This window comes from Cygnus olor, chromosome 4 (assembly GCF_009769625.2).
Source record: "Cygnus olor isolate bCygOlo1 chromosome 4, bCygOlo1.pri.v2, whole genome shotgun sequence".
Lineage (NCBI taxonomy): Eukaryota > Metazoa > Chordata > Aves > Anseriformes > Anatidae > Cygnus > Cygnus olor.
Genome location: NC_049172.1, coordinates 39,846,636 through 39,858,777, shown reverse-complemented (window position 1 = coordinate 39,858,777; position 12,142 = coordinate 39,846,636). Strand labels below are relative to the sequence as shown.

The 12,142-nt window shown below is 38.3% G+C and overlaps 1 long non-coding RNA gene across 1 annotated transcript in view; it reads left to right on the top strand.

Annotated features, from left to right (window-relative positions):
• The window catches only part of LOC121070090, a 76,953-nt gene that overhangs the window by 50,416 nt on the left and 14,395 nt on the right, over window positions 1-12,142 (top strand). Inside the window, exon 2 of the long non-coding RNA XR_005819881.1 lies at window positions 7,883-7,949. This is a non-coding gene — a long non-coding RNA (uncharacterized LOC121070090). The remainder of the gene's footprint in view (window positions 1-7,882; window positions 7,950-12,142) is intronic.

Genomic DNA, 12,142 nt, shown 5'->3' with positions numbered 1-12,142 from the left:
CACTTGTGCCAAACCGCAGCTTTTTCCTCAGGCTTCATGCCCCATGAAAAAACAGCAGTCCATAAAGTTTTAAAAATCGGATATCTATATGGCAGTGCTTTAGTGATTTATTTACCTAGCCACACTATTTCAACGTGAATTCTTCAGTCTAGATGAAGTAGCTGCAAGGTGTCCAGCCTGCAATAGGAACGTGCCTCCTCATCCCTCTGAGGCAGCTGTGGCACCTCAGTGCTCATGAGTGGGACAGCTCGTCTTCTGGGAGAGGCCTGCGTCCAGATCATGAGAGAAATGTTTTGAAAATCAACGCTTATGCAGGCTTATCTCAAAATAAGAGGATCTACTACTACCTTTAGTAGTAGGTAAACTAGTTTTGTTGTGATCCTCTGTTTAGCAAAATTACATAATCACCCCAAACCAGTCTTAAAGCTCAAAGGTTTCCTCAAATGCTTGGACAGGCACATCTTAAAGCACGCTGCCAATTGACTCCTCGTTGTCAGAAATCCTCAGAAATGTGAGACTAACTTTGGCCGTGGTTATGACAGCTGATTTTGTGGATTTCTAGTCCCACAAACTACCTATCTCTATCTTCAGAAATGTGTATTCTGGTGAATTATTTGTGACAGAAGGGAAAAGACAGGAAACAGGAGTGATATACTTGTCATGTGACGTTTTTTTTAAAGAAGCTGGGAAACAAAAGAGCTGTCTTGCATTTATTTCACTCTACAGGTTTGTATTAGCAGGGACTTGGGAAAGTAGTTCAAGAAACGTGTTTGTGAAATGAAGACTGTTACCATAGCTGTTCTAGGGGGAACGGAGCTATTGCTGACTTGTTAAGCAGCTTTTACTCTTCAAAAGACAAAGCTGTGTGGAGCCTTTGAGAGCAGAATGCTAATGAGGCTGCCACACTTATGTCTTTTTTCCCCTGTCAATCCCAAACCTTTATAACACGTTGCGATCTATTGAGAGATTAATTTAAAATGTGAGAGGTGGATGGGGCAAAGGCAGGGTGGGAACGCTGGAGCTGTGGCTTCTCTCCCCAACTCCCTCACTGCCCTCTTGTGCCAGGGGGCCGGGCAGGGTCCCAGCCCGGCCTTCAGCTCCTTTCCAACTGCCCCATTCAGAGGAGGCATCTGGCCAGTACTTTACGTGTGAGGGGTGCTGCTGCTGGTTTGTGGATATAGAAGCTGGTATGATGCTAACAATAAAAGTTAATCCACAAAATGCATCAAATTAATGTAGAAAACATCAAGTACGTACACTTATAGTTTGGGGAAATGAGAAATCCGTCATATTTTAAGCAATGTCGGCGAATCATTCTTATCATAGAGTTGCAATGATTTTCCGAGTTGTGAATTGTAGTTGCAGATTTTTATATACCTCTAAATGTAGTTGAGTTACTGTAAAGGCCCTGACATTTTTAAAATATGTTTGCTAATACCTCAGGATTTGGGGTGGCTGCACAACTGGGAAGCATTGATAGAACAGGGAAAGATAGGAAGGAGGACAATTAAAGATGTTTTCTAGGAGCAGAGAAAGAATTTCTTAATTTTTTGTGTGTAGCTTCTTTTCTCTGAAAGACATGAGAAAAATGCCAGGCTGTCTTGGAGCATGTGTAGACTGCAGCGTAACTTTCTGGATGGATGCTGTGACAGAACTGGGAATATAGGTCTGTCCACATCAGCAAGTATCTACATAGCTCATACTGCTTAGCTGCAGCGGCCAGCGTGTGGACTGGGATAGATAACAGCATTCATTTTTGTTGATGTAACATTCAGGTAGCTAGTGCCGTAGGTATTTCTTATCCTCCTGCTATGTGAGCTAAATAGATTAAATCTTCCTATAGCTTCAAACATGGTAATTGTTCAAAATGTATTTAGAGATCCAGCAATCTTCAAATATAAGCAGATGAAGCTTGGAATGGAGTAAACTGTTTGTACAAGAGCTAATATCTGGAAAGACGGTCATGCAAATGATAACACCAGCTTTCAATATCAGTAAGAACAATCTGATCCTGTGAATGGAGGAATTTCTGCAATAGGTGTCAGTAGCTCCCATACAAATGGAAGTGTCAGTTCTCATTAAAGTCTTTTTGTGTGAGTCAGCTCATCAATTATTTCATTGCCTTTAGTTAGAAAAGCAAAGGAAACTTTGGTTTTACTCTGGAATACTGTCTAGTAAAGTGTCACAGTTGCATGTTAGTCAGAGGAAAGCAGACTGCACTGCTACCTATGAGCATTACGTACGCAATGTTTTTAGGTTTCTGGCTAGAGTCTCGCATAACCCTACCTTTTATATAAGAAAAAAAAAAAAGAAACTTAAGAGGATTCCAGTATATATCTGAAAAGTAGCCTGCTTTGCAGAATTTAATAGGATTATACTATTGATTCCATCTTTACAATGCTAGCTGCTATTTGGTACTTTGAACTTCAGACTATTATGTGGCTGAACACAGGGAAGAGGGATTAGTTTGTAAAAGAATAAGCAGCTTTCCCTTAAACTGCCCTGAACCAAACCTATGTACCTGTTTTGGGCTCTGTTAGTAAATGCCAACTAGCAAAATGTCAGTGGTAGCATCTTTTACAGCTGGGTATCTTCTTACAGTCGCTGGCTCAGTCCTCCAAGCAGAAGGCAATCAAATCTTTTGTGCGCTGGTGCTGCAATGCAGATGTTTTCAGTTGCTTCAGAAACTTCTACCTCCATTTCTTTAACCGAATAAAAGCTACTAAAAGTTGTCTGGAAAACCATGTCATGTACATATTCTGGTGTTTTTCTTGCAGTTGAAGGTACTTCCTGCTCTTTTTGAACTTAATAGAGTAAAAGCGCAACTGAAACTGTTTCCATACAGATGATTTTTCTGGGGAAGGTTACTAATAGAAGAGTTTCATGTATGAAGTCTCTTTCTTACATACCCGTGCTACTGGTGTGTGCCATGTGACACGTACCAGTCACTCTTTTGAGTTTGCAAGATGAACCAATTGTCCTCTGAACTCCGTACCCTTCACAGTGGCAATTATTGCTATAAAAGTAAATTTGTAAAATTTTGGTGAAATGAACTGTCTTTTTGAAATTAGTTTTATATGAGGGAATCATCTTCCTTTTCTCCTGTTCGTCTTCCCCCTTTTCCATACTGAAATCTGTCTGTCCCCTGTCCACCAGTAGTGGGAGTCTACCACGGCGTTATTTTCCCCGTAGTCCAGGTGACTCTGCTTCCAGAGAACAGGCAAGTGGCTGGGGAAACACCAGTACAGCAGATTGGATTTAAAGATCCCAGGAAACAGAGATTACGTGTCTCTGGGGTAAAACTTGTAAGTCAGGGAAGGCTGCAACTTTAAAGGTTATGCTGAACTGCATTATAAGAGTAATGGGCTGAGAAATGGTTATGGTGTTGTCCTTAACCCCCCCCCATTGGGCTACGGGGCAACAAGTTGTTTTTCTGTGGAGCAGTTCTCCTCTACTTGCATCTTCTGGTTTTGTTAGTACATAGGTGAGGATGTGGAGGGGGGGATTTTCAATATCTCATGCTAATCCTTTGTGCTTAATCTGCTTTACATTTCTGAAGGATTGCAGGTGCTAGTGGGTTTCAAACCTCAAAGAAATGAAGGGGCAAACAAAGAACAAGTTGATCAAGAATATCGAAAGTGCAATGAACTACATGGAGAGGAAACACCTGGCTGGCTGGATCTGTCTGAACACTTTTCCCCCTCCCAGCTGGTTTAGGCTGTTGTCAGTGTTTAACTGCTGTGTGCCTTGGAGCACAGCTTGCTCAGCAGCCATGTACATTCAGCCTCGCTCAGTCTGAATCCCAACCAGCATAATGCCGAGAGAGATTTCTAGACTTGATACGTAGGGGTTGTGATCTTTTGTATAGTCCAGCTTTTTGGTTGATGTCAAACAACATCTGTTTCTCTCGCTTTATCTCTTTAGATCTATTATGTCCTTACTGAGAAGAAAATGCGGTAATATGAGGAGAAAGTAAAAACAAGCCGGTGACCTTTGCTGTAGGTTTATAGGGATTAAAGCTGTATGGAATGTGAATGCTTCCATAAATCTCACTGGAGGAATTGCTTCTTAATTGAAACAAAATGAACATAGATGAGAAGTTCCTATCTTTGTGCTTCTTTATTCAGTAAGTGTTTGAAGTACTTTGAAAACTTCAGACCGTTCACTGAGTAACCTGTGTTATGCCTGGTTTATCACTCCCATTTATTGAATATATGCTCTAGAATAGTGGAAAACTGCCACTTTTGCACAATAGCAGGGACAGCACTTCTGCTGTTGTTGGTTTTGGTGTTTTTTTTTTTTAAGACTCTATTTGCCCAATGCAACATGTGCAATTAATGTTGCTAATTGCTGCTAAAGCTGCTGTGAGCTGGAAGCAGAAAGCCTCCCTGCTCTGCTGGGTGAGATGGGCACAGTGCTGGCAATGGCATTCGGTCGCTGCTCTCCCTCGTCAGTCATGAGAGAGTGTACGGGGAACAGTGTGTCACTGCTAACTATAAAATAGTTCTGGAAACAAAATGCCTGAGTGCATGGGCTTGGGAGGACATTGAGAAAACATCATGAAGTGTATCCTGTCCTTTATATGTTTCTGGTAATGCAAGTTGAATTTATTAACAGTTTGTTGCTACAGTAAAAAGCATTTACAAGATTTACGGCTGAAACAATAGCTGTAGATGTTCAGTCTCATAGTATTATTGAAGGCTCTGTTGAGCTCACGGCATCCTTTGATTAATAGCTATTCGAGGCATATTTTGTAACAAGGACTGTGTCAGAGTTTTGCGTCACTTTATTTCATAAAGTTCTACTGGTCTGTAGGGAGAGCGGATGCAAAAGCGTTAACTTAACAACAGGTGTGTGGGCAGGTGGTAAAAGTAATAACTAATTGACTGCCAGCCAGGATTTATTTAGTGAGCTGACATTTTCCCCTCCTCAAGCAGTGATGGGTTTCATGTTTAACACCGAGCAGCCACAGTCTTACTGCTGGAGTGAGCTTCCAGAGCATGCTCTGTAACAGCCACAAACCTTCTCAACCATTTCAAAGGAGGATGGAGGAGTATATTGTCATCTGTAGTATCTTCCTTTTCTTTATAATATGTGCAAATGATGGTAGTAGAAAAATAGCCATTTTAGTTTGCAAAAATTCCCTCAGTATTTGAAGATGCACATGTACAAAATTGAAGATGTTGAGGTTTAGATCAACTCCATAGAAGCATATTGGAGGATTAAGGTTAATTGTGTTCAAGCGTATCAAGCTTGATCTATTGATAAGATTTCTTTTTAAAGGCTGCCAACTCCTCTTTTACAGTTTCGGAAACATAATTTAGCTTAGAATCTAAAGATTAAGCTTTAGACAAGTTGTCTCCATAAATATTTTCTGTGAGGCCACACTGCTGTGAGAGTAGATCAGTTTTATTAGTATTGCTTTTGCACGACTGTCACTGATTTGGTATTTAGCAGGGAATAGGAAATAGAAAACTGATGTAGTTTTGCTACTAAATAAGCCTATAACATGTCTTACAGGAATATATTTGCTGTAAGGCTAATACCACAACTCTTATTATTGCATGAGCACAGGACTTCTGTTTTTTTTTATCAAAAGATAACAAATTCAAGTTTTTTTTGGAGTGTACCCATTTCAAATTGCTGAATTCTGATTTTTATGATTTTGCGTGGAATGAAAATGACCCTTAGTGATTTGTATCTTAACTCACTTGTATTGTTTGCTTAACTTCAGGCTCCTCTCCTTCTATATCTCTAATGGTGTTTGCCAATATGTTGGCATGACCTGGACATGTGAATACTAATCAGTTATCACTTCAGTGTAATATTTCAAAGATTACAATAGATTGTTGACTAATGGCCTGTTATTTGAGACAGTTCAAATTTTCTGTCATTGTGATAAAAGAAATTTGATAGAAGAAATTAAGCCCTAAGCTTAAAGAAAAGCAGGGGTTAAAATCCTTTAGTATTGTGTATTTCAAGCTTCTTGTTGAATACCTCAAACAGCAAAGCAGTGTACATCTTTCTCCCTGTCTTCTATGGTGTCAAGTGTTTGGTCATAACTGAGATGCTTGTACTTATTTACACAGTTACTAAATAATGTCAGAAGAGTTAAAACTAAGGTTGTACTAATTGAGTACACATTTAAAGACTGCACACATTGTACAGAATCTAAAATTTAATACTGGAATTTAGGTGTTTCTTTGTAACTGGGGGATTGAATGCACTTTTTAACGTAGATTTCACAAAACTGAAAATGGGGGAAAAAAGAGCTGGAGAGTGTCTGTCTGGTGCTGCATCTCTCCTCTCTTTCTGTCTGATACTTTTCATCTGCTCTTGTTGGAAGAGAAATAGCACAGGGAAAAAAAAAAAAGAGAATTATTAAGAGGGGCAAGGGAATGAAAAGGCCTGATGTTGGGGAATTGCAGCTGTATGTGAGCCCATCTATACCTTGATTTTAAAAACAAATGAAAAACAACCTACTGCTGAAGATGTAGAGAAAGTTAATAAGAACAAGATGCTTTCAGCATTTTAAATAAGGCTTTAAAATGTCAACTTGCTTGAAATCAGATTTTTTCACCCTTTTTTAAACAGCAATAATAATTATAATGAAAAATTAAAGAGTAAAATTTTTATTGCATCACCTGGGTTAGCAATGTAATAATTTTTGAAGAATTTAGATTTGGTAAATATTTTGGCCCTGTGCTTATACTAACCCAAGCTACTCAGTTGAAATCATCTGGACAGCAAAAGTCAGCGAATTGCTGGTGCAACTGATGAATAGTATGTAGTTATTTAGGGATCTTGTAACACATCGACCTTTAAATAAAACAAAGTAAAGACCCCTCAGTTACACAGATGCTCGGAAGCGCTGGGCGAGCGGGTTTCTGCCTCACCCTAAGGCCGATGGATGCCCATGTTGCACTGGAGCCTGTGAACGCCTTGCTGGTTTGGTGTCCTGTACCTAACTGCCTGAAGTACCCAAAATGCCAGAGAGCCTTCATTTGCAAGTGCTTGTCCGTGACGGACAGGCAGGACTGTGCAGATGAGGCGTACTGTGGCTGAGCAAGTCAGGAGAGCAGCCGGGTGAACACAGGCCTACTGGCGGTGGTGCTCCCTGCTCTTTGCCAGGAATACAGGTGAAAGACCTTCCCTGTGGCAGCAGAAGGCCTAAAGGCAGTTTTTATCAATAGAGATATAGTTAAGTTTTCAACTTAAAAGGAAAAATATGAAGAGAAGAAAGATTTCTGTGGAAAGGTGTAGGTTGCTGGTGGGATGGCTCAGTGGTAGCGACCCTGTGGTAGTGCCATTCCAGTGCTCATGTGGCCAGAGAGACCAAAATGGCCTATGTAGTGCTATCATGACAGTCTAAAATGGCTTTTCTGGGGAACTTCTTCCAGACATATATTCCTAATCAAAGCATTTTCAAGAGGCAGAAAATAGAAGTTGTTTTAGCCACGTGAGTTGGATCTGATTATGCTTTGCTGGTGTGGAGAGGATTAAGTTTGGAGTTGCTTTTGTGTGCCTGTTCTTTGTCGCTCTGCTGTTCGCGAGTGAATATTCATAGATCATTTCCTTTTAAATATTTACTGGGTTGTCTGTTTTCATATGTTAAGTCTTCATATGAAATCAGCAAAATAATTTTGAGAAAACATTTTAATTAGAGCCTTAGAGGCTATAAATATTTCATTATTTAATAAAATAGTGCTGTAAGATGTAAATGATTAAGTGGAACATACTTTAATATTTTAAATTGCATAACTTAAAATAATGCATGCTTTCATACTTCACAGGGGACAAAACCTTGATCTATTGCAATCTATATTTTTTGTTTCTTAATGAGTGAAACTATTTTCTTTTTTTTATTATTATTATTCTCTAGTGTGATACTGTAGGAAATGTTCCTTTGCTGAAAACTGAGTAAAAGGACTAAGCTTTTGGAAAAGGAGGTAAGTAACTTGTTTTACATTTTTATCTTCATCTTATGGCTACGTGATCTACAGAATTAGGCAATATCTTTAATTATCTTAAAAGATCATAAAGAAATTCATAAGTAATAAAGAAGCTGATAATGTGAAACATCAGGGCCAGGTAATATGATGTAGCAATGTTGTAAACATAAGTGAAGTCTTACTGTACCTCAGCTTACCAAAAAGGTCGAGTGATTTTTTTGTTTGTTTAAAATCCTGATACTTTCTATTTGCATACGTAATGAAAATGGAAAATGAATAAAAAATATGGTTAATGCAAAACAGTTAAAAAAGTATGTTTTCCTTCAGTGCTGTCAGACATCCCGTGTTGCAAGAACAATACTATTTTCACAGTTTACTTACATCTGCACTCAATTTCTGGTGCTTTTCTTTCTGAACCACAAAGCTCAAGATGCATTACTGTGCTGTGAGAATTTCATCAAAACTGAACGCAGCTATGTATTTGCATTTGGCAGTCTGGGAGGAGGGTCACACGTTTACAATAAGTACAAAGCTGTTGGTATTCTTTTTCATCCCTGAAAGCATGGCAGACTGCATAAATAGTTTTGATAGTTTTTTCATGAAAATCTTATGTGGAAACAAACTGCAGACCCTGCTTGAAGGAAAGTCAGTGATGAGAGAGCACAAATTGCCAGTTAAAAATCAGAGGATGAAATAAGTGACAATAGAAATAAAGGTAGAAGAAGGAAATGTTGATTATGCAAAGCAGAGAAATACAGAAGTAAAAAAAAAAACAACTTTGTGACTTGGGATCCTGAGCATTACTTATGAACTCCCTATGTTCTTGGGAATTTGACTTTACTTTTTCTTTACTACTGAAACAGAGATCCCTCAATATCAATTGTTTTGTGCTTTTTTGTTTGTTTGTTTTGGCTCATTGCTTTTTATTAAATAAATTTGACAAAACATTTGCTCCGAAAAAAAATAATAAAACCAACCAACCAAAAAAACCACAACCCAAACCAAGCCCTGCTATTACACTCCCTGGTGGAGGTTCTAAAATAATCTGAGAGTGTTTATTTCCCCACAGAATATAAATGTATATTTTGCAGTTATGGTTTGATAATACAGCAATACAGCTGATGCTCAGACGTTATTTGCTGTCCTTATTCTCATCTTCTATGCAAGATGATAAAGAGAAAAACTAAGCAAAATGGATTCTTTGACACCACATGTGATTTCTCAAGTGGTATTTTGACATTAACTTCTATAATTACTAGTGGTTATTAATTAAGAATGGCTTTACCACAAGGATTTTGAAATAGATGATTTTGTCCAATAGCTGAGAGACAACTAAAAAAAAAAAATTGAATTTATTTTTAAAAGCAAAGCAGACTTTGCTTTAACTCACAGGTAACTCATATAGTTAATATATGTTAAGTACTGTATCAGTGTTAAGTTTAAAAATATCATGAATATAGAAGCAAATGGAATATATATATATATCTTGATTAAATTTTTCTTTAATAGATACTGCAAGTTGAATAGTTGAACAAAAAAGAATAAACTTTTCTGTCCTAATCTATTGCATTTGAATCTGTAGGGGGGGGAAAAAAAAGGTAGATTCAGTATTATAAAGAACAGCTGCTAAATACCTGCATTTCATCTCTGGGCAGCTCAGTTTTCTTAGAGGTGGACTGAATTACAAACATAAATATAAGGCAATTGTAGTGATATTACATCATAAGACAGATGGCAGCACTTACCTGCACCTGCCTTGGACAGATGAGCAGCCTTTCTTTTAAACATTTCTGTTTCTTTAGAGATGATGTCCGGAATTTTGTTCCACCCCCATCCCCCCCCCCCCCCCACCCCCCCCCCCCCTTTTTTAAATGGTATTATGCGACAGAAGTTTTAGCAGGTCCAGTGAGGTCATCAGAATGGCTTGCTTACATCAGCTGAATACAATTTAGATTTTTGGTTTTCAGAAACTTGCTAGTTTATTTTCTAAGTTTTTAATTGCCCAACACATTGTAGCACTCATGCAAATTATTACAGTGCCTATGCTATTACAGTGTCCTATGCTATTTGGATATTTATACTGACATAAGTTTATACTGACTTGAAAGAATTATCAATTCATACTTCATAACCTTAAAGCAAATCCATTAAGATGGAAGGTCTCCAGCAGAAGGAGGAAGAGCGTAGAACATACCAGAAAAAAACGTTGCCATAATGGTAGGATAGGTAAGTGAATGAATAGGATATGAAGGGAAGTAGAGAACTGAAGTCATAATGAGTCATAATCTTACAAGTGAACAGATGCCCTGCAATCAATATAAGAAGAGATGGGTAGTTAATTAAAAAATAGCTTCAGCTAAAAATAACACCTGTAAAATTTATTTTGTGATATCACAGCAACAGGTGTTACGTAGTGGCATCTTAACTGTTTTGGCAAAGTATTTTGCAAAAGCTAGGTAGTGACATCTGACGAGTGCCTTGCTCCAGTAGTGGTCCCATCAGCTTCACTTAAATTATAGAATGTTTCCTGTGAATTTAAAGGGAATACCTGTTGCTGTATGAACTTCAGAAATCCACTTCAGTATTAGATGTCAGCTACAACTGACAGGACTGAGAGTTTGCAGGTCCTCAGGTACTTCTTTAAATGTGGTTATTACCATCTCACAGAGCAAGGAGAGTGAACCTGAACCACAAATAAAACACATGTAACCTATATTCCTACTTTAGGAAAAATAAAATCACTCAATTTTTCTTCTTAACAGTAGTTCCTGTCACTTCATATTATTCATATGAAAATTTTAAAATAGATTCCTTTGTCCCCTGATTAGAAACTTAAGTCCTTTGCTTGTGGGAATAGAATATATCAAAATGACAACTAAGGGCTTGATCTGCCATGCTAGTGATGTTGAACATACTTCTCTGAAGTCATTATCCAGATCACTAGAAGCTGTAGGAAGTCAATTACAGTCAACTGTACTAGGGTGGTTTATTTGCCTTGAGAAACCAGATGATGAATAATTCTGCTCTTGATTTTGAAAGAAAGAATATGAGTTTGGTGAAGCCATTTCCTTTTAAATTCTGTCACATCATTAGGAGAGGTCCTGGTGGGTTTGGATTTTGGTCTGTGTGAGGTAGGTTATAAGCCTCTACTAAATGGGAAGATGGTCAAGCATGCTGGTAAATTGTGGGGCTGGCTAACAGACTGAGGAGCAGAGAAGTGAGGTGACTGAAGGAGCTCTGAGAATGAGTAGCTGTAGCAAACGGGTAAAGCTAGCTATGTGCTGCTGTGCTTGCTCCGGAGAAGATTAGCTCAGCTCTGAAGCGTCTCAGGGAAGAAGCCCGAGCAGCAGTCTCAACTGAGGTATCAATAGTAGGACTTATAAACTAAATAAGGAAATGTACTGTTACAAGCCTATGGTGAGTATAGAATTACCTAAGAGTCCTTGTGAAGTTAAGAAATGAAGTGGCTGAGCAAATGGTGGTGAAGGATAACTTTCCACTAAATCAGCTGTCATATCAAAGAAATAAAGGGCACTAACTGCTATATGGCTCTTTGTTCTGATGCTGTGCAATAGGGTATGGTTCCTGTTGAAATCTCAGAGAACATATACGGGAAAACCTTTATATATAATCTGGGGAAAAAGGGCTAAATAATAACATGACAGTTAAGTACACAGCTGTTCAGTCAGCTTTATATTTGACTTTCTGAAGAATGCTCCTATGATGTGACTGAAAGGCGTGCAGAACTACAGTATTCATAAATGCAAAGTAATGCACTTAACGACAAGATAAAACAGCTGCATCAACATATATGCGATGTTTGGCTCTAATTTAGTTCTCAGCACTTAGGAAAGAAATTCTCAGCACTTAGGAAGGAAAGTGTGGAATTATGTTAGAGGCCCAGAGTAGGAAAGACCGGAGGTGTGGAAGAGGAGAGTCTTAAAAGAACAATGAAACAAACTGACTTCAAATTAGGAAGAAAAAATTTACAGGAGAAGCAAAATGTGATGGAGATTTTTATAAATCATGGGCGTATAGAAAAGGTGAATAGGGAGTGATTGCTCACTATTTCTGACAATACCAGTTCTAAGAGGCACCCAATGACATTATTCAAGCAGCAGCTCTAACATAGAAAATAATATTCCTCTTCCCCCTTTGAAAGAAAAAGTTAGTGATTTAAGCTTACTGCT